General features: G+C 42.8%; 1 protein-coding gene across 1 annotated transcript in view; it reads right to left on the bottom strand.

Annotated features, from left to right (window-relative positions):
• Window positions 1-21,082, bottom strand: part of ANO2 (anoctamin 2) — a 155,165-nt gene that overhangs the window by 42,113 nt on the left and 91,970 nt on the right. The gene's annotated exons all lie outside the window — the stretch shown is intronic.

Raw genomic sequence — 21,082 nt, 5'->3', positions numbered from 1 at the left:
CTCATCCTGTCAGCAAGCAAATCTATTATGGTCTACCTTCTACACATTATATCACTAACACGCCTTTCATGTCATGTAACAGCATCAGTAAATAAAGTTGCCCTTGTGACCAACAAAATATGTCCCTCCAATTCCCACACCACACAAAGAAACACACATATTCACAGCTGCTTATATTATTTTCCTAAATATGGCTATGCCATGACTTCTGAAACAGAAGAGTAGCTGTTACATCTAAGTCAGGGGGGGCCAACTCCCAAGAGACTGCAATCTACTCATAGAGTTAAAAACTGGCAGTGATTGGCTGCCTTTTGGGGGGTTCAGGTCAAAGTTGTTGTTGATCTTTTTTTAGGGGACCCAAACTTGTTGAGCTTCATTGGGGGGAGCCAGTGATCTACCAGTAATCTAAGAAAGACGTCCAGTGATCTACCGGTAGATCACGATCTATCTGTTGGACAGGCCTGATCTAAGTCATGTGGCTGGCTGAATCGAAGACTTTTTCCACCAAAAGGGTGCACCTATTTCTTAAGAACACATCTGCTTTTGCAAATCCCAATCTCTCCCTGCCCCCCCAAAAGAAACCATCAGCACAAGCGGCCAAAGAAGAGCTACAGGTATTCATTTTTATAATGCAACTATGGTCAGAAGGGGACACGGGCGGCGCTGTGGGTTAAACCACTGAGCCTAGGACTTGTCGATCAGAAGATCGGTGGTTCGAATCCCCGTGACGGGGTGAGCTCCCATTGCTCGGTCCCTGCTCCTGCCAACCTAGCAGTTCAAAAGCACCTCAAAGTGCAAGTAGATAAATAGGTACCGCTCCGGCGGGAAGGTAAACGGCGTTTCCGTGCGCTGCTCTGGTTCGCCAGAAGCGGCTTAGTCATGCTGGCCACATGACTCGGAAGCTGTACGCCAGCTCCCTCGGCCAATAAAGCGTCACAACCCCAGAGTTGGTCACAACTGGACTTAATGGTCTGGGGTCCCTTTACCTTTATGGTCAGAAGACAAACTAAGGGGACCTGCGTTATCACCCTCTGGAAATCTTGTATGTGTCATGATGACTCAGGACTGCTTGCATATAAGAAAACTGGATGAGGACAAAACTCAGCTGCTATGATTCTTCTTCTCCCAACCTCCCCTCCACCTTATTTTGAGGGGGGTGGGTAGTGTGTGGATGCAAGGCCTATGTACATATGAATGTATGAATAGTACAGAAAGTCAAAGAAGCACTGAATGCATAAAGATGTCTTGGAAAAAGTTAGGCCACTGATTCAGCTGGGCCAATGATGCTTATACCATCTGGCAGTGGCTCAGGAAAACGCCCTTCCTAGCTCTGGCGACTTAAGTTTCCTTCTTTGTGATTTGGGCTGTTCATTTTAACACAAGCTTTGTAGATATAACACAGCCTTCTATATAGAAATTTCAAGCTACAATCCTAAATATCCAGACCTACCCAGGAAAAAGTTACCCTGAACTCAGTGAGTCCAATATATGATTGAACTGCTGACTGTTTTTTTTTTTTACACCATTTTTTAAAATAGTTTTAAAATCCCAAGAAAACAGATGTCTTAAAGAGAATATACAAGGGATTGACTCAGGAACTTTATGTTCCCTGCCACTTCCCATATTGCTAGAATATTCACCGTAGAATGGCTGCTACTGAGCATTGCTCTGGCTACTGGAACTCCAGAGGTTTTATATGAGAAATCATGTGCCATTGTAACAACATTTAATTTTCTTTTTAACTGATTCATTTTAACTTATCTACTTCTTATATTTAAGCAAGCAAGCCAACCAAGCACAATTACTTAAAGTTGACTGAAACTAAGAGGATATATTTCAAATTAATTAAACGGTCCAACCAAGCAAAGCTAAGTAAGCTTTGGTTGGTACGTTGCAAAGCCCATAAAAACAGATTAACTTTTGAACTTCATTTGAAAAGTTCAATTTTGTTTCTGTGGGGTTTTTCTGTGTCACAAAATCAATAAAATATCACCCTCCCTACATATTTTACTTATGAAAGGAGCATTTTTACTAGGTTAATTATTGGAACAATAAACAGATACCAAAGAGACAGAGCAATTTTTAAGACTATAATTTCATTTTAATTACTCCAGTACCATAGCAGTATTTGAACTGGATAGTCATTAAAGTTACTAACATACAGCTTTAAGATTAATGTCATGTGCCTACATCTGCTCTTCCACAAACTGTCAAATAAAATCACAATTATTCTGCTGCCTTCACGATGCTTTTCCTGCTAAAATTAAAAAAAATAAAATGCCTTGCTAAACAGGTTCCACCTGTCTAAGCTTTTACATCTCTTGACAGAAAGTATTTTATCACAAATCTATTGCAAAAATTACCCATTCAACCAACATTATTTGCTATAATAAAATCAACTTTGGCCTAATGGAAATAAGCCAGTTGGCAAATTTACTTCGCAATTTGTATTGCTCAAATTACAATGTTATGCTGAAGTCTCTTAGCAGCACTTAATGGTCCTTTCACCTGCCTCTAGGTTACAGATATTTTCCTCAGTAGTATTGGAGGAACCTAACAGGGGAAAAGTGTTGAAACGGTACCTAGAGAATAATTCACTGTCTTGCCAAATCCTTCCTTCCCTATCCAACACACAATACTCTTACATGAGATACACACTTTTCCTGCTCTTTCGACACATAATGGCACTCACTGATTTTACCCAGCAAACCACTGAACTGGTTGCAACTGGCCAGATGTTGGCCTCAGCTACATTAGTAAAGAAAAGCCATTTTGTATGCATAACAACAACAACAACAACAACAACAATTTATACCCCGCCCATCTGGCTGGGTCCCCCCAGCCACTCTGGGCAGCTTCCAACAAAACACTAAAATACAATAACCTATTAAATATTAAAAGCTTCCCTAAACAGGGCTGCCTTCAGATGTCTTCTAAAAGTTTGGTAATTATTTTTCTCTTTGACAACTGGTGGGAGGGCATTCCACAGGGCGGGTGCCACTACCGAAAAGGTCCTCTGCCTGGTTCCCTGTATCTTGGCTTCTCACAGCAAGGGAACTGCCAGAAGGCCCTCTGCGCTGGACCTCAGTGTCCGGGCAGAACGATGGAGGTGGAGACGCTCCTTCAGGTATACTGGACCTGCATCATAACATGCATATGGCGGCACCATATGGTTCTTTCGCCAATTTGATTTCCCTTTACGAAGTTTACCACGCTTTTAACTGAAATGCTTCTTTCATGTGTCTAGATCCAGCCATTATATAGGATATGATACTACAGTCCTGAGAAACTCGGGAGGATAATTCCCACAGTGAGGAACAACATTCTCCCAATACCACCTTCCCAAACCTTCTCCTGGAATCACCGCAGTTAACAACTGTGGGACTCTGGCTGGCAGGCTCAACTCCGAGAATGTGACTCAGCCACAAAAAAGTTATTGACAGTGATTAAAAGTGACAATCGAGAGGAGGGCGCTGGGCACCACAGTTCAAGAAGGACACTGACAAACTGGAACGTGTCCAGAGGAGGGCAACCAAAATGGTCAAAGGCCTGGAAACGATGCCTTATGAGGAACGGCTAAGGGAGCTGGGCATGTTTAGCCTGGAGAAGAGGAGGTTAAGGGGTGATATGATAGCCATGTTCAAATATATAAAAGGATGTCATATAGAGGAGGGAGAAAGGTTGTTTTCTGCTGCTCCAGAGAAGCGGACACGGAGCAATGGATCCAAACTACAAGAAAGAAGATTCCACCTAAACATTAGGAAGACCTTCCTGACAGTAAGAGCTGTTCGACAGTGGAATTTGCTGCCAAGGAGTGTGGTGGAGTCTCCTCCTTTGGAGGTCTTTAAGCAGAGGCTTGACAACCATATGTCAGGAGTGCTCTGATGGTGTTTCCTGCTTGGCAGGGGGTTGGACTCGATGGCCCTTGTGGTCTCTTCCAACTCTATGATTCTATGATTCTATGATTCTAGGCCTTCCCACATTCCCTGCCTCCTCCTTCTCTCCAGAGGCCTTGCGTCCTGGGCTGCCCTTCATATGTCTGATACTTTCCCTGTAACTCCTCTGAGTGTATTTTTCTTTCTACAGGATCTACAACATGATATAATTTTCAGTTTAGATGACATGCTAACACTCCTTATATTAACTCCTATACAATGTGCAACTATTAACGTCCCATAAAAATAGATGAACTATAAAATATTATTAAAAAGGAGTAACAGCAAGGATCACGGACGAAAGATACAGTTGGCTCAGATTCTAATCAAGGAGACCTGACGAGAATAAGACTTCAAATGCTATCTGGGCACCCCTTTGGGAGCACTGAGTTTTTGTTCCTCTTTACAGCAACGTAAGAATTGGGGCCCTACTAGCATTTACACCAAATGTCACCAAAATACAAATTTTCATGGCGAATGTAGAACATTATGTTTGGGGGGCAGGAGGAATCTGAGGCACTTGAGAGACCAGCAGCATATATTGGATGGGAGGGGCAGTTTGCACATCCTGAACCGTGATTCATGGAGGACCTGAATGGAGACCATAAGACAAGCTGTTTTGTGTGTGCATCCCATCATCACCAGAGACCTGGGGGACGAGGTCCAAGGTTACTGAATAAGTTACACTAAGTGTGCAATGGCTGCAAAACCTGGGACCAAAGTTGCCAATTGTTTCCCCCTAAACTTAATTTTGTTGTGCTCACTCGAAGGACAGATCGTGAAGCTGAGGCTCCAATACTTTGGCCACCTCATGAGAAGAGAAGACTCCCTGGAAAAGACCCTGATGTTGGGAAAGATGGAGGGCACAAGGAGAAGGGGACGACAGAGGACGAGATGGTGGGACGGTGTTCTCGAAGCTACAAACATGAGTCTGACCAAACTGCGGGAGGCAGTGGAAGACAGGAGTGCCTGGCGTGCTCTGGTCCATGGGGTCACGAAGAGTCGGACACAACTAAACGACAACAAAACTTAATTTTGAGGGAATAAGAAATAATTTAAATTTAAAAAATATCCAGGGAAGACCTGCATATCTCTCCATTAGCACAGACATCCTCACCCCAAGTCTGATCCTATGATTGATGTGGATCTCAGACATAGAGTGCTATCCACATTATTATTCTTTTTTATATTAATTTTGCTATAAAAAAAACAAGTCTGCACCACACAAATCACTTATATTGGTACATACAATCCAACAGAACTCAATGGTGCTAATGAAAAAAACCTCTTAAACTTAAAAGCATCAAAGTGGCTGCAAAATGGAATCATCCTAATACCGTTTCATTTGTGCCCAAGCAAGGACGACCAAATCAGCAACAGATTAGGCATCTGGAAACTTTTAACAAAACGTGCATCGTTATTAGGAAAAGATTTGTTTTTCTTCTGCCGGGCATCATTCCTTAATGTTTTGTTCACCACAAATGAGCTTGATCAGATAGGAGAAATCTAAACAAAGAACAAGTTACTTGTTTGTGCAAGGAAACAAGTTTGTTTTACATTTTTAAAAGGTGAAATTCAGAATGGCATTAACTTCAGGGTATGACAGTAGCGACAAAACCAGCTGAATTTGGCAATCTGCTTTACTAAGGGCAGGAAATGTTCTGTTCCTGATGGATAAAGTTCAAGCCAGGCAGAACCTACTTGACCCCATGGCTTTTCTGCTTTCCCAATGAGTACCTAATACTAGATTCTCAATATTTGATGTGGAAAACTTCATGGCAACACATTACATGCACACACACACACAGTTTTCAAGATGTGCAAATGTGCTCAATGAGCAAGTTCACACTGTCCTGAAGTGATATAAAATGACAAGCATATTTCTATAGCCCAGTCCTATGTATGTTGTGTCTCAACATGCTTTTGCTATGTAAAGTTAGGATATGGCATCACCCTGGGACCTGCAATGTGCGGCAGAGGACTCTGATGAGGATGAAGCTCAGGCTTCTTCTGTGGGGAGAACCATTCATATGCCATTTGGGACTCTCCCAACCAGATGACACAGCCTTACCGAAGAACATGACCCCCCGATCTACCAGCCTTGTGGAAGTCGAAGACTGCAAAACGAGGGTCAGGTAACAACCTTGACAGTTCCTCTAGGCAGGCAGAGCTGACCACATTACATAAGAGCTTCAGCTCCTTGCTGGGGCAACAACTTCATCCAGCTAAACAAGGGTGTTGCTTTTCTCTGCCCTCTGTGCAAGACAACCTCTGATTGCACCTTGTTTGCTATGGTTTGATTTTGCAAATGTTGACTGGGCTTGATTTGCTTCACCTGCCTCTGATCTGACTTCACCGGATGCTACCTGCTTCAGGTATGGGCCTCAGGCATGGGTAGGCAAACTAAGGCCCAGGGGCCGGATCCAGCCCAATCGCCTTCTCAATCCGGCCCACGGATGGTCTGGGAATCAGCATGTTTCTACATGAGTAGAATGTGCCCTTTTATTTAAAATGCATCTCTGGGTTATTTGTGGGGCCTGCCTGGTGTTTTTAAAGGTAAAGGTACCCCTGCCCGTACGGGCCAGTCGTGTCCGACTCTAGGGTTGTGCGCCCATCTCACTTAAGAGGCTGGGGACCAGCGCTGTCCGGAGACACTTCCGGGTCACGTGGCTAGCGTGACGAAGCTGTTCTGGCGAGCCAGCACCAGCGCAGCACACGGAAACGCCGTTTACCTTCCCGCTATAAAGCGGTACCTATTTATCTACTTGCACTTAGGGGTGCTTTCGAACTGCTAGGTGGGCAGGAGCTGGGACCAGTGGGAGCTCACCCCGCCGTGGGGATTCGAACAGCCGACTATGCGACCGGCAAGCCCTAGGCGCTGAGGTTTTACCCACAGCGCCACCCGCGTCCCTGCCTGGTGTTTTTACATGAGTAGAATGTGTGCTCTTATTTAAAATGCATCTCTGGGTTATTTGTGAGGCATAGGAATTTGTTCATTTCCCCCCCAAAAATATAGTCCATCCCCCAACAAGGTCTGAGGGACAGTGGACCGGCTCCCTGCTGAAAAAGTTTCCTGACCCCTGGCCTCAGGCACTCATAGAAGAGGACAGGTTAAGGTATACCAGCAGTCAGGCAGGCTAGCACATTTCAGAACGGCTTGCTGTCAGCGAGGTGAAATATTGCCTTATGCACACACTGTTTGGGAAATTTTAGAACTCCTCAATCTGCATTGCTAATGGAGAAGATATCTAACTAATCGTTTTATCTATCATCAGTTCTCCTATTTGCAAACTCGGGTGTTGAGTGCTGACAGAATTGGAGCCAAATGCATTCCACAGCTAAGTCTGACTTGGGAGCCCTTCCGCCAATTAGTGGTTGATGTTTGTAATTACTCTGGGGCGAGAGAGAAGCACTATATGCATGTTGCTATTATTATAAGGAGATGCCAGCCAGGTCCCACACATAGCAGCTCGTATTGGGGCAACAGAAAGAGGTTTCTTGCTGTCCTCAGCAGCCCAGCTGACACTCGCCAGACCCAATTTTTAAATTGCTGGCAATGAAGGTAACTGGATTTTCACATCCTTGCCTCTCGCTCTCAGCTCCCATCTCCAATATGAGAAAGACAACAACACTGGCCTGCCTTACAAATCTGGTGTAAAGATTACCAAGGTCAGGTAGTTCCGAAAGCAGTCGACAAAATGGCACTCTCCCAGTGGGAAGGAAGCAAATTTCAGTCTCGTAGTTCTTGGTCGCAACTAGGGCCAGGGCCTTTTCAGTACTGGCCCCGACTTGGTGGAACGCTCTGTCACAAGAGACTAGGGCCCTGCGGGACTTGACATCTTTCCGCAGAGCCTGCAAGACAGAGCTGTTTCGCCTGGCCTTTGGTTTGGATTCAGTCTGACCCTTATGTTTCCCTCCCCTTATGGTTTTGATCTATGGGCTACTTTTAAAATGAGGCTGCATTTTAAATTGCATTTTAACCTGTATTTTAAATTGGTTCCCCCCCCCCCATTATGATTTTACTGTAGTTTTACTGGTGTTAGCCACCCAGAGTCCAGCTCTGGCCGGGGAGGGTGGGGTATAAATGAAATTTATTAATTTTTTTAATAAATTTTTTTATTGGTTTTTCACAATTTTTATAAACACAAACATTACACAATACAAACAAACAAACACATAAACAAACATGTATAATTCCGAATCCTTTTTTCTTAAACCTTACTTCACCGACTTCCCCATACCTCCCCTTTCTGCATCCCAATTTCCCAATTTGTTTCAGCAAATCCTACCTAAATGAAATTTATTATAATTATAATAATTATTATTATAAATGAAACAGATTCTAAAACTTGCTCTGTGTTTTATATTATCTTGTTTTCATGCTGAATTTTGACAATGCAAGTAATACCACCTGCAAATGGAGAGAGTATAAGGCAAGGCAGGAGATGTGGGAAAATATCCAAAACATGGGGAGTGGGGCAGTACGAGAAAAACTGGTATGAATATGAGATATGCATGTGTGTCGTGCTTCCTTGACAGGTTTAGCCCCAAAGCAGGCTGGCATGCTGGAACACATGTGAGTAGGATTGCCAACTCTTTTAAAAAGTGCTATTTGAACAGGGCTTGTGGTGGAACATTTGAAAAAAAGGCTAAAGGGGGAGTGGAATAGTCCTGAAATGATTTTCTGGAAACCGTCCGGAAAGAAAGCAAAAGGGCAGTTTGGGCTTTTTTCTGTTTAGGTGACAGTCCTGCCGGTGGCCAATTAAGCCAATTGCAGCCCATCGGTTTTGTATAGCAGGTGATCGGGAGCTTGATAAACCTCATGTTTTTGCTCTCTGTGAAAACCAAAGCAATAAAAAATAAATAAAGGAAAGGGGAAACACTTGGTAAACCCTTCTCCATGGCTGACAGGCTGCAATTCAGCTTGGTGGCTTTGGATCACAAGTTACGCTGGCTGTCACCAAGACACTGCCCAGTTTGCTAAGACACTAGTCACAGGTGACATCCAAATTCTAAGGCAGGTTCTTTATTGCTTTTTATAATTTGCTCAGTACTTAATGAGTGAATGCAGCATAAAATAGACTGCAGGACCAGCTTTTGTGCCATGTCAAAGCACACCTTCTGTTGAGTAAAAAGCCAAACTTCCCTGAGCCTGCACAACTCAGGGCTTATCCACACTGCTTCCTCTTGTCCAGCTGTCCCGGAAAATCACTTTTTAGCACTCAATTGGAGCAAACAGCTATTCAGGTTTTCTCTGAATTGATGTTTGCTCCAATTTAGCATTGAAGAGTGCTAAGGAGCAGTGCAAAGGCGAAAAGCACTCTGACTCTAGTCACAGGCCAAGCCCTCCGTTTGGCTTGAATATCAAGCTCTGAGTTATTTGTTGTGGCGTTTGACTCCTAGGATGGGTCATAAGGAAAGGGTTAAAATAGGTGTGATGTGATTGGCAAGGGGGGGAATAAAAGAGTGGGAGGTTTTGAAAGTCAGTTGAGTTGAGGGTTGAGGTTCGGGAGTTGAAGAAGGAAGAGGGAGGTTTAGGTGTGGGTTGGTAGAGTTGTATTGTGAGAGAGTGAGAGGAATTGTTAGGTGGAGTCAGACAGTTGGAATAATCAGTTTGGAGTTGTTAGGAACTAAGAATAAGAAACTGTCAAGAAAAACTAACTGAAACCATAAGCTTGTTCCTGCATTTAAAAATAAACTTGATTATTTGTTTATGTTAATAACTGACTGGACTCCGTATGTCCCCGTGAGAAGCGGGTTGGTGGCAGCGGAAAAAGCAATCGCAGTGGTGGCACAGGGTCAACAGACTGTCAAACGTCCGGGGGCCCTGTGTGCGATTGCCACACTTGTGTTCATTTAAATGCCTCTCTTCCCTTTTCCAACATGGTAAAGAGTTAAGCATAAGAAATAGCCAAGAGGGACAATTAACTGCTGAAGATTTTAAACGCACTGCAATACTTTATCTGTGACTTGCCCTTCAAGAAAGGTGCTATGATGTCATACCCTGTCTATAGCAAAACCTCATCTGTGGTTATAGTTTGATAACACTTTCATTAATGAAAGGTGCGCCCCCTGCTTAATGCCTGACACAGGGAAAAAGTGTAACATCAGCAAAATGTTAATAGAGAAGGAAACATGGTTCTTCCAACCTCCCTATATACTTGCCCATCAATCTGCCTAATTGTTACCTTTTCACCTTCTGAATTCCTGCTTCCTTCTCGTTTCTGCTGAATGTTGAAGCAGCTCTGCTGGAGGGATAAAGTTGCATTTCACTCTCAAAAGGCAACCAATCCCAAGTGCCTCTCCCTACCAATGCACCCACTTTCTCTGCACTGCCAGCTGGGAAGCTGGATAATATTCCTGGTTACGGGAGTCACTTTTGGTCCTGGAGGCCACAATTACTGGCCCTGCACTAGCATTTGCTTTTGCTTTGTGCCTGCCTCTGTTTGCCAGATTTCTCTGGCAAGTTCGTAGACATGCAGAAAGGGTTCAAAAGTCTGCATCGCCACGTAATGTTAGATGGGCATTAGTGAGACTGGCCCTTTCCCCCTGTCTCTCCCAGCAAAATTCTAGGTGTATTTGGAAGCACCTGCTTGGGTAAGACAAAGGAGATGGTGTTGGACTTCTGGAGGAAGAGAGGGGAACCTGCCCCATTGCATATCGGGGGGGGGGGCTGTGTGGAGAGAGTCTCCTCCTTTAAATTCCTGGGAGTTTACCTTAGTGAGGACTTCACTTGGAAAATCAACATAACTCAGGTGGTCAGAAAGGCCCAACAGAGACTCTATTTCCTCAGGGTCTTGCGAAAGAACAATGATAAACAACAACTGACGAACCCCTTTTGCCGGTCCACAATAGAAAGTGTCCTTTCATATTGTATCACGGTGTGGTATGCTGGCCTGACAGCCACGGATAGAAAGTCTCTATAGAGGGTGGTGAATACAGCCCATGATATCATGGGCTGTCCCTTGAGTCTGCTAGATGACATCACAAGGGATCGTTGCCTTAGGAGAGCAAGAAAAATTCTCAGAGATGGCTCACACCCCAGCCAGCACCTCTTCAATCTTCTACCCTCGGGCAGGAGATCTAGAAGTATAATCAGCCATACCAACAGGCTAACAAATAGCTTCTATCCATGGGCTGTTGAATGGAAAATAACATAGCGCAATTGACTTGCGAGGTGGTGCGTTGTTCGATAAGAGATTGAGTGTTTGGGTGTGTGGGGGGAGACTCGTTTAATTTCATTGTACACAAGTTGTACAATGACAATAGAGGTATTATTATTAAATGATTTTAGTCAAACTAGTTAAGGAACTTCAGGTAGGGACGGGGGTGGCGCTGTGGGTTAAACCACAGAGCCTAGGACTTGCCAATCAGAAGGTCGGCAGTTCGAATCCCCTTGATGGGGTGAGCTCCCGTTGCTCGGTCCCAGCTCCTGCCAACCTAGCAGTTCGAAAGCACGTCAAAGTGCAAGTAGATAAATAGGTATCGCTCCGGCGGGAAGGTAAACGGTGTTTCTGGTGTTCGCCAGAAGTGGCTAGTCATGCTGGCCACATGACCCGGAAGCTGTACACTGGCTCCCTCGGCCAATAAAGCGAGATGAGCGCCGCAACCCCAGAGTCGGTCACGACTGGACCTAATGGTCAGGGGTCCCTTTACCTTTTTATCTTCAGGCAACCTATGCATTTAGCTGCAGGCTGGCATGCAGATACTAAGCAGGTGTAGCTTTGCCTGGCATGGAGATGCAGCAACCAGTTTCACCTACTGAGGTTTTTTTTACTTTTAAGGTGCTGTGGAGGCAGTGGAGCAGGGGCTGTAAAAAAAAACAAAAAACCAAGGTGGTAATCCTAAGCATCAGAGAGTCCCTTGAGATGCTGCCGCTCATCTCTCCCCTGAGATATTGATTTGGCAGTGGTGGGTCAATACTTCACAAAGTGTTTTCACCATGCACAGTGTGGATTAATTTTGCAAAGAACATTTCAGTCCCCTCTCATGGCAATACTAGTGTTCCCTGACACACAGATTGGGTATCACTGAAGTAGCAATCATTAGTTTTCTTGATTTAGTCCAATGCTTTTAGGAAAAAGAAAATTGCCAGATAGCACCGTAACACAAAAACAGCCCTCCAGACTTCGTAATGTTTCTTACAGCACAAAAATGCATACTGCAATTTTTCAGGCAGCCCTACATACTTATTTTACTCATATCGAAAGGAAAATGCATTAGGCAATAGTTCAGTTCCTGGAAATAGAACAAAGAGTAAGTATATATTCATATGAATTCCATGCATCACTCCTTTAAAATCACTTATGCATATATCTTTAATCGCGTGTAAAAGGCCCCTGGGATTAATTGGGATATTCAAGGTAAAACGAAAAGAAAAGAAAGAAATCCACTTCAAAGATGAGAGCCCTGCTCTTCCTTTTTTTTGCCAGTCATTTCTGGCACTTCATTCCTGTTGCCTTTGATAAATCCCTTATTGTTTGGTGAAGGATATGATGAAATCACATAGAGCTTTTATAAATCCTGTTCCAAAATTATGAGTTTCAGGCCTGTCTGAAGTGCCCAATTTGGTGACAGGCGAGTGGTGCTGGGTGCGCCACCTCACATTAACACACTTTGCTTTTTTAGCCTGCAGATTCTCTCACACAATTCATAGGATGCAAATGGAAACCGAGATTTTGACATTAGAGTTTTTCTCTTTTGGGGTGGGTGGAGGGCGTTTATACGTATCTTCAGGGACTGAACTGAGCACTCTCGCAAGTTGTTGACCAAGAATCAAATCTCCAGAAACAAAGCCGTTTAAAATATTCCCTTTGTCATACAACTGTAAAAGCCCATTATGCACGCAGGACTAAATTTCTTTTCTCTGCCACATACATCTGCATGGAAAAAATAAAAACCAAACACCACCTAGAGCGTTGATGTGTACACTTCCATATATGGCCGTCAGCCGAAGCTCCAAAACTAAACCAACAAGCTTCACGTAGACAAAATTTCCTTCGGTCATTAGCACAACTCATTCTCTGATGTTTCTATTTTCAATGCCTCAGAAGGAGAAACAACCTTCTTTCTTGGACCCCATTAAAACTTTACTGAGTCAGTCTGGTAATGGTTATAGATTGGGGCGGGGGTTCAACTTTTTGGGCTATGGGGCCAGATCTTTATCTCCCATCATCCTGCAAGCCAACTTTTTAAAAGGTTAAGAGGAAGAACTTAAAAACATTATCATCAAAGTGCACTTAGACCAGGTGTTCCGTACTGAGCCTCTTCAGCTTCCTACCATTCTGCTAAAGCCCAAGGGAAGATGCCATGAGTTACCTTCTCCTCTTGGGACTTATTCAGATCAAGAATTGCAGCCAGCTAGGAAAATGCTTAATGAAACAAACACACACGCCACCATCTCCACCAGTTCTCTCTCAACAATAAAGTAAGTTCCATGCAGCACCCACTGAGATTCTAAACGAATTATACAGTTCTCCACAAGTGAGACAGAAAAACATAAGCTTGTTTTGCAGGAGAAGAAATTCTCCAATAAATAGGGAGACAGGTTTTGGAAGAGCTCTAAGCTTCTTCAGGAATAGCCTCTCAGCCACCTCTTGCACGGTGGTTGAGACCAATCACTTCTTCAAAGAAGCAGTAAATAATAATAATAATAATAATAAAGTTTCTGTTACAAAACTGTACAAACATAAATCATGAAACAGCACATAAACCATGACATGACTGACAAAAAAAAATAAAAATGAGTCACTGGGGGGTAAATATGAAACACATTATTTTACAGTACATAATAATGAGGTTGATTACATAAACCAGTTCAATGGATTCTTCAGCAAATCGACTTGGAAAATGCAGAGGTATATGAGTGAGCTAAAGAGTATTGCCTGTTTATTATTGCAATATAGATAGACTTGTAGAGTTGGAAGGGACCACAGGGGTCATCTAGTCCAACCACTGCAATGCAAAAATCTAAAAGGTTGCAGATGTTTATAAACAGGTACTTCTTGTCCATGTTTTGTTTCATCTGTACATTTAATCAAATCATACCATACAGCATAAAAAATTCTTGGTTTTGCTCTCCCCTTCCCACATTCTATTTTTGTGAGAATCTTTGCATTACGGCTGTTTGCCTAACAATATTAATTAATTGCAAAGTTCTTCAAGTTCTGGCTACTACCATTCTGGCTGCTGTTTATAAATGTACTTGTAAATGTGCTTGTAAATGTAAATTCCTTACTTCTCAGTTTGTCCATATCTGGAGTATATAAATTAAGCAAGGCTAAAAAACTGGGTATGCAGATTGTCTGAGCTGTAATTGGAGATATCTCTTTCAAAGTTTCCTTCCAAAATTGTTCTATTTGTGGACATTCCCACCACATACATAGGTATGTACCTGCAATTTGGCATCCTCTCCAGCATAAGAGGGAAAGATTGGGCTTTAGGCACCTTGGTGTTAAATACTATCCATGCACAATTTTTAGTCAATGTTCCCTAGTAGTCACTTTTGTCCATAAATTGTTCCATTTATCCCCTTCAGTGTTTATATCTCAATTTACCGGTAATCCCCACCAGCTTTTTAGATTTTGTTAGGGGCAAAATTGGTTCTCAATAAACATTTTATATAAAAGGGAAACTAATCCCTTAGTCATTATACTATCTCTTATTACTATATTTTCATATTCTGTTAATTTTCGTGTAATTTTCATGTTTAATTTGTATATTTGTAAGAAATGATCTCAAGTGATATCCTAACCACCCTGAAATTTGATTATTTTCTAAATGCATCTCTGCTGCCGTAAGAGGTTGTCCCTTGCGATAATAATATTTCGAATAATGTAACTGCTGTTCTTTCCACACATTTGCATTATATGGTGTTTTCGTTTTGAAATAAAGGATGATGTTGTATCAGAATTATAGGTGACGGTCCTGGGGCTAAAACCTTTGCCCATTCCCCCCATATTCTAAAGGACGTGAGCATATAGGTTAAAAGAAACTACCTCTCTCATCCTTGTGAAATGGAGCAACAGCAACCCTTCTCAAATTTGCCTGACATGTACAAAACGGTACTATTGTGTATGATGCTGAAGGCCTGAGAAGCCCAAGAATATTGGAAAGAACATACTCTCCCATCTTTCTCTCAGCAAAGGTCAGCTTCCGTTCCAAAGCCAGAGCTGAAACCAAGTTAAAATGGCTGTAAATAAACTGTCTCATCTAAGAGAACCTTGACCTAACCAGCCACTTATATTGAAGACAGGCCTATAATTACTTCAGTCTAAAGGTTAAAGGAACAGCTTGATTAGCGGTGACCACACAATGGCCTCATTCAGAAATTGTTGGGGGTTTTTTTTAAGTGTCCAACAGTAGAAAACCACAAATTATTTTGGAGTACAGGCAGGTAGGGGCAGCAGATGTTAAATATTTCATCAGCAGATGCTTGATAAACATGCCCCAGCATACTAACAGACAATCTTTGGTCCCTGAAGAGAGCTCTAGTTTTGAAGATTTATCATCCAGAAAAGCTTTACTATGCAACGGTGGCACCTGATATATAGATGCAATAAAAAACTGCCATCATGGAGTCTGCTCTAAAGCGGACTCTAGCCTATGTTCTTTGTTCTATGTTTTCTCCATTTGCATAATCTTGGCTTATTTGTTCATGATACAGTGGTACCTTGGTTCCTGAACGCCTTAGTTGTTGAACAAATTGGCTTCCGAATGCCGCAAACCCGGAAGTAAGTGTTCCAGTTTGCAAACGTTTTCCAGAAATTGAACGCCCGACGCGGCTTACGATGGAGTGCAGGAAGCTCCTGCAGTCAATCGGAAGCCATGCCTTGGTTTTTGAACGGTGCCAGTACTCAAACGGACTCCTGGAATGGATTAAGTTCAAGAACCAAGGTACCACTACTAAGGACCTTGATGGGCTCAAGTCTGTTGGAAAGGATAAAGGTAAAAGTACCCCTGACAGTTAAGTCCAGTCGTGAACGACTCTGGGGTTGCAGCGCTCATCTCGCTTTACAGGCCGAGGGAGCCGACATTTGTCCGCAGACAGTTTTTCCGGGTCATGTGGCCAGCATGACTAAGCTGCTTCTGGTGAAGCCAGAGAAGCGCATGGAAACACCGTTTACCTTCCTGCCAGAGTGGTACCTATTTTTCTACTTGCACTTTGACGTGCTTTCGAACTGCTAGGTGGGCAGGAGCAGGGTCCGAGCATTTTGAAATACATCTGAATCTGCCAGCTGCCTAGATGGATCACACAACTTACCCCCTCTACCTTTGTTTAGGGATGCAGTGGTCTCCACTGAGCAGTCATACGCTAAACTGAGTAGAATACCCAAACATGTGATGGATCTAAAATATAACAGCGCAGCCTCATTGTTGTCATGGTGTTTTGCTATCGCCAAAATAGAGGGGTCCTAATGTGGACACATAAACCCCACAAACAACAAAAGCCAGAAGAACCCCAACTAGTTGAGACCAACTCTATCAGTAAATATGCTTCCGCAGTTATGTCACTATACTTACAGAATTGCCAAGTTGCTCCTAAAGATCAGTGTTAGGCCCATGCACTCATTAAAGGTAGTCTGATGAATGGGGAAATAAGTAAACATTATGGAAATCCTACAGCAACTCTTCCCCCTTCTGCCCTTCATCGATGCTGTGCTGAGAACTTAGGAGGACATACCTGAGATGGAATAGGACACCCTGTCTTGTCTAGGGAGGTCTCAGTTATTCATGCTAAACTGTCCCCTTCCTGGAGGAACAGGTGTTTGACTGCAACTAGCATCAAGCAGCAGCAACCCCAAAAATGATGTAGAGTTGGAATCAATCCTTTAGTCAAACTTGTTATGAAAATGGCCCAGAATGGAGGATAGTCACTCTCAACAGCTCCTTCCCTTTCTTGGTGCAACTGATCCCCATCACCTATTCTGCTTCACATGTACAATGTACCAGCCGAAGTAGCCCCTATTTTATCTTGCCCAGTTGTGACTCATCCTGGCTGGTACTTAGCTGCTGTCTACCAATCCATTCATTTGACTTTTTGCCCCAATTCTTCTCCAGCCTAGAACTGCATTTTGTTGTTGTTGTTACAGTCCTCTCTCATTGGTACAACCCTTCACCATGTCATCTTCTCAGCATTGACTGAAGGGAGAATAATATTCAAAAGACATGCAGCTCTCATGAAATGCATATGAATTAGGTCTTACTGCATTCTCTTTCTCGTTATCTTTTAAAACCTGCCTATTTTGTAACCTGTAGACTTCATCTGTGCTCCTTGGTTAAAAGACCAAGCCTCTTTGTTACAGTTGGGAGAACCATCTGGATTTGACAGCTCATTTTTTACCATCCACCCAACTCCTAAATCTTGGTTTTGCAATTTTTGTTTCCTTGCTGTAATCCAGACGAATTCCAATTGAATTTGAAAACAAACTGAGCACATAATTATTATTCTTTTCCACATGGCAGGAATATACATTGTCACAATAAATGATTCAAAGCTGTCAAACACAAAATCATGTTTACTGCAAACATCTAAAACATAAATTAGTTTGAGTGTTATATTTCAGGAGACACAGCTATTTTCTGTATGAAGTATGCATTTATGAAATAAACATTGCAATAAAAATACTTCTTTGTGGTTGTGCTAATGTGATAGACTACAGTCCTAACCCCACTTACCTGGGAGTAAGCCCCATTGAACTGAATGGGACTTACTTCTGAGTAGACACGGGGTAGAACTTCAGGCATGGACAGCTTTCTGACAGGCCATTAGCTGATTAATTAACTTTGTCTTTAAGCTGCCACAAGGTTTTGTTGTTTTTGGTGCTAAAGACTAACAGAGTTAGCCTCCGGAAATTCATTAACCTTGAAAGGCAACACACAGAGAAACTAATTCGTTTGTATTTGTTCATGCTAAGACATTAATGTCTATTGTGTGCAATGATATACAGTATATAAAAATGTGTATATTTCTGCACTAATGGCCAATGGAAGTAAAGAGAAACTTGAGCAAATAAAGCAATTGCTGCAGAATGGAAAACACCAGACATAAGTGTGAATGAATGTCAGAACCAACTGAACCACTTTTGTCTATCCTTACTCATGACTGGTCACAAGAGTGATTCTAGCTTGGCCTTCTTGATGATATAGAGTCCAATTAAGGAATGTCTCTTCATTCCATAGAAGCTCTTCACATTCTCTGTAAAACATTCTTTCTTACCACATAAAACAAATATGCATCAGTGTCACTGCAACATAGTGACATAAGTGGAAATCGGTGCAATTAAATCTAGATGCTATTACTGTTTTAACAAGAAAAATATATCATTAATTGGCCATGGGAATGCTCTGTCAACTTTTGATAGTGTAATTAGTTCAGTGTACACACTGGAGAGACAATGTGATATTTCAAAATGCAAGTTCAGGATAGTTCATTCCCACTTAAATATGCCCCCCCCCCATGGGCATTTCCTCCCTGTTCCATAAAGGGGGTGGGGTGAGGACTATTTCATGTACGGCAACAGAAGAACATGCTGTTTCCATACTCTGCTGTATTGAACTTTGCTGAATTCCAAAGAATTGAACTGGGGTCAGTGGATAGTGGATACACAATCTATATTAGATTTTTCTGACAATTGAGTCTCAATGTTTTGAAACTAACCGTTAAAGTTGGAGATTATCACTGACTCTCAATAGCCATATGTTTTCTTCTGTTTGAAATGAGTAAACCACGCATATCAATGTGTCGTTTCCACTGAGGTAAACAGAATATTGAATTTCATAGAATCATAGAAATGTAGAATTGGAAGTGACCTTGAAGATCATCCAGTCTAACTCCGCTGCAATGTGGGAATCTCAAAAAACACCCATGACAGATGGCTACCCAAACTCTGCTTAAAAACCACCAAGGCAGGAGAGTTCACCACCTCCTGACATGTTGACATGAGCCAACAGTGTGACGCGGCAGCTAAAAAAGCCAATGCAATTCTGGGCTGCATCAATAGGAGTATAGCATCTAGATCAAGGGAAGTAATAGTGCCACTGTATTCTGCTCTGGTCAGACCTCACCTGGAGTACTGTGTCCAGTTCTGGGCACCACAGTTCAAGAAGGACACTGACAAACTGGAATGTGTCCAGAGGAGGGCAACCAAAATTGTCAAAGGCCTGGAAACGATGCCTTATGAGGAACGGCTAAGGGAGCTGGGCATGTTTAGCCTGGAGAAGAGGAGGTTAAGGGGTGATATGATAGCCATGTTCAAATATATAAAAGGATGTCACATAGAGGAGGGAGAAAGGTTGTTTTCTGCTGCTCCAGAGAAGCGGACACGGAGCAATGGATCCAAACTATACGAAAGAAGATTCCACCTAAACATTAGGAAGAACTTCCTGACAGTAAGAGCTGTTCGACAGTGGAATTTGCTGCCAAGGAGTGTGGTGGAGTCTCCTTCTTTGGAGGTCTTTAAGCAGAGGCTTGACAACCATATGTCAGGAGTGCTCTGATGGTGTTTCCTGCTTGGCAGGGGGTTGGACTCAATGGCCCTTGTGGTCTCTTCCAACTCTATGATTATATGATTCTATGAATCCCTTCCACTGTCAAACAGCTCTTACTGTCAGAAATTTTTTCCTGGTGTTTAGTTTGAATCTCCTTTCTTGGAGCTTGAAGCTATTGGTTCGGGTCCTAGCCTCTGGAGCAGGTGAAAAAAAGCTTCCTCCATCTTCCCTTTGACAACCCTTGAGATACTTGAAGATGGCCTCATCTCTTCCGTCAGTCTCCTCTTTTCCAGGCTAAACATGCCCAACTCCCTCAACTGTTCTACATAAGGATTGATTTCCAGACCCTTGATCATATTGGTTGCCCTCCTCTGCACACATTCTAGCTAGTCAATATCCTTCTTAAATTGTGGTGCCCAGAACTGGCCACAGCATTCCAGGTGTGGTCTGACCAAGGCAGAATAGAGTGAGAATATTACTTCCCTTGATCAGGACACTAGACTTCTGTTGATGCAGCCAAGACTAGCATTAGCTTGTTTGCTGCTGTGTTACACTGTTGACTCATGCTTAGCTTGTGGTCTACTAAGACCCCTAGATCTTTTCCACATGTACTCCAGGTGTCCCCCACCTTACATTTGTGCCACTTGTTATTTCTGCCTACTTGCAGAACCTTCCAACTGGTGTCCCTACTGAAATTCATTTTGTTAGTTTGGGCCCAATTCTCCAATCCGTTAAGGTAATTTAGAATCTGGGGCATTAGCAACCCCTCTCATTTGGTGTCACCTGCGAATTTGATAAGCATCCCATCAATTCCTTTATCCAATTTCTTTAGAAAGACGCACACGTTTCAGTAAAAGCTACCTTCACAGGAGGGTGGTTTTTTTGCTTGAACATGAAAAAACTTCTAGGGGGACACTTTTCTCTCTTTTGGTATGTGCCTTTTCTTTTTTTTTTTTTTTTTGAAAAAGCAACACAAAAATCAATGGCTCCATATAGCAGAATCTCATGTCCTCAACTAAATGTTCTTCAGGCCTGCCACAAAGATGGCCAGAGACACATTTAGGTGTGCCTGACCGGTTCAGTCACACTGGGAGCAGAACCTTGTTAGTGCCACAAGGGATGCCCCAGCTATGATTTAAAATGGAACGCGAGAGGCGGGGGGCACCCAATTCTGGCATTGCACAGTGTGCCACTGAAATATGAGACCCCAAGATCCGCCACTGAGATGGCAACCCCCATATCTGATTGCCTTCTTTCCCTTTAATGCCTAGTTCTAGGTTCAGTGTGATCCCCCATCTTAATGTTGTTACTGTCTGTGGAGGTGTCACCACATTGCCACTTGCCCAGAGAGCTAATCAGTCACCACCACCACCTGCTCACTTTCTTTCTGAGAAAGGTTTCTGGAAGACTTTCCTCTGGTGGTGGCAGCACAAGAGCGTTTGACTTACATTTATTGAATATTATTATCTGGAGCATTTCTATCCTACCAATCACAAAGTGTATTTTAAGATGCTTGCTGTGCAAGAACTGAATAATCTCAGAAATCATGCTTTTAAATCTTCCCATTCCTGAAGTGAATTGCTCTTTCTTTACCCAAGTCATTTTTTAATTCTAGAGTGATTTTCCGCACCTCATAATGGGACTGAAAACTGGATACA

The sequence above is a fragment of the Podarcis liolepis genome (genome assembly GCF_965112155.1).
Source record: "Podarcis liolepis genome assembly, chromosome: 5".
Classification (NCBI taxonomy): Eukaryota; Metazoa; Chordata; class Lepidosauria; order Squamata; family Lacertidae; genus Podarcis; species Podarcis liolepis.
This window is presented reverse-complemented; position numbering and strand designations above follow the sequence as displayed.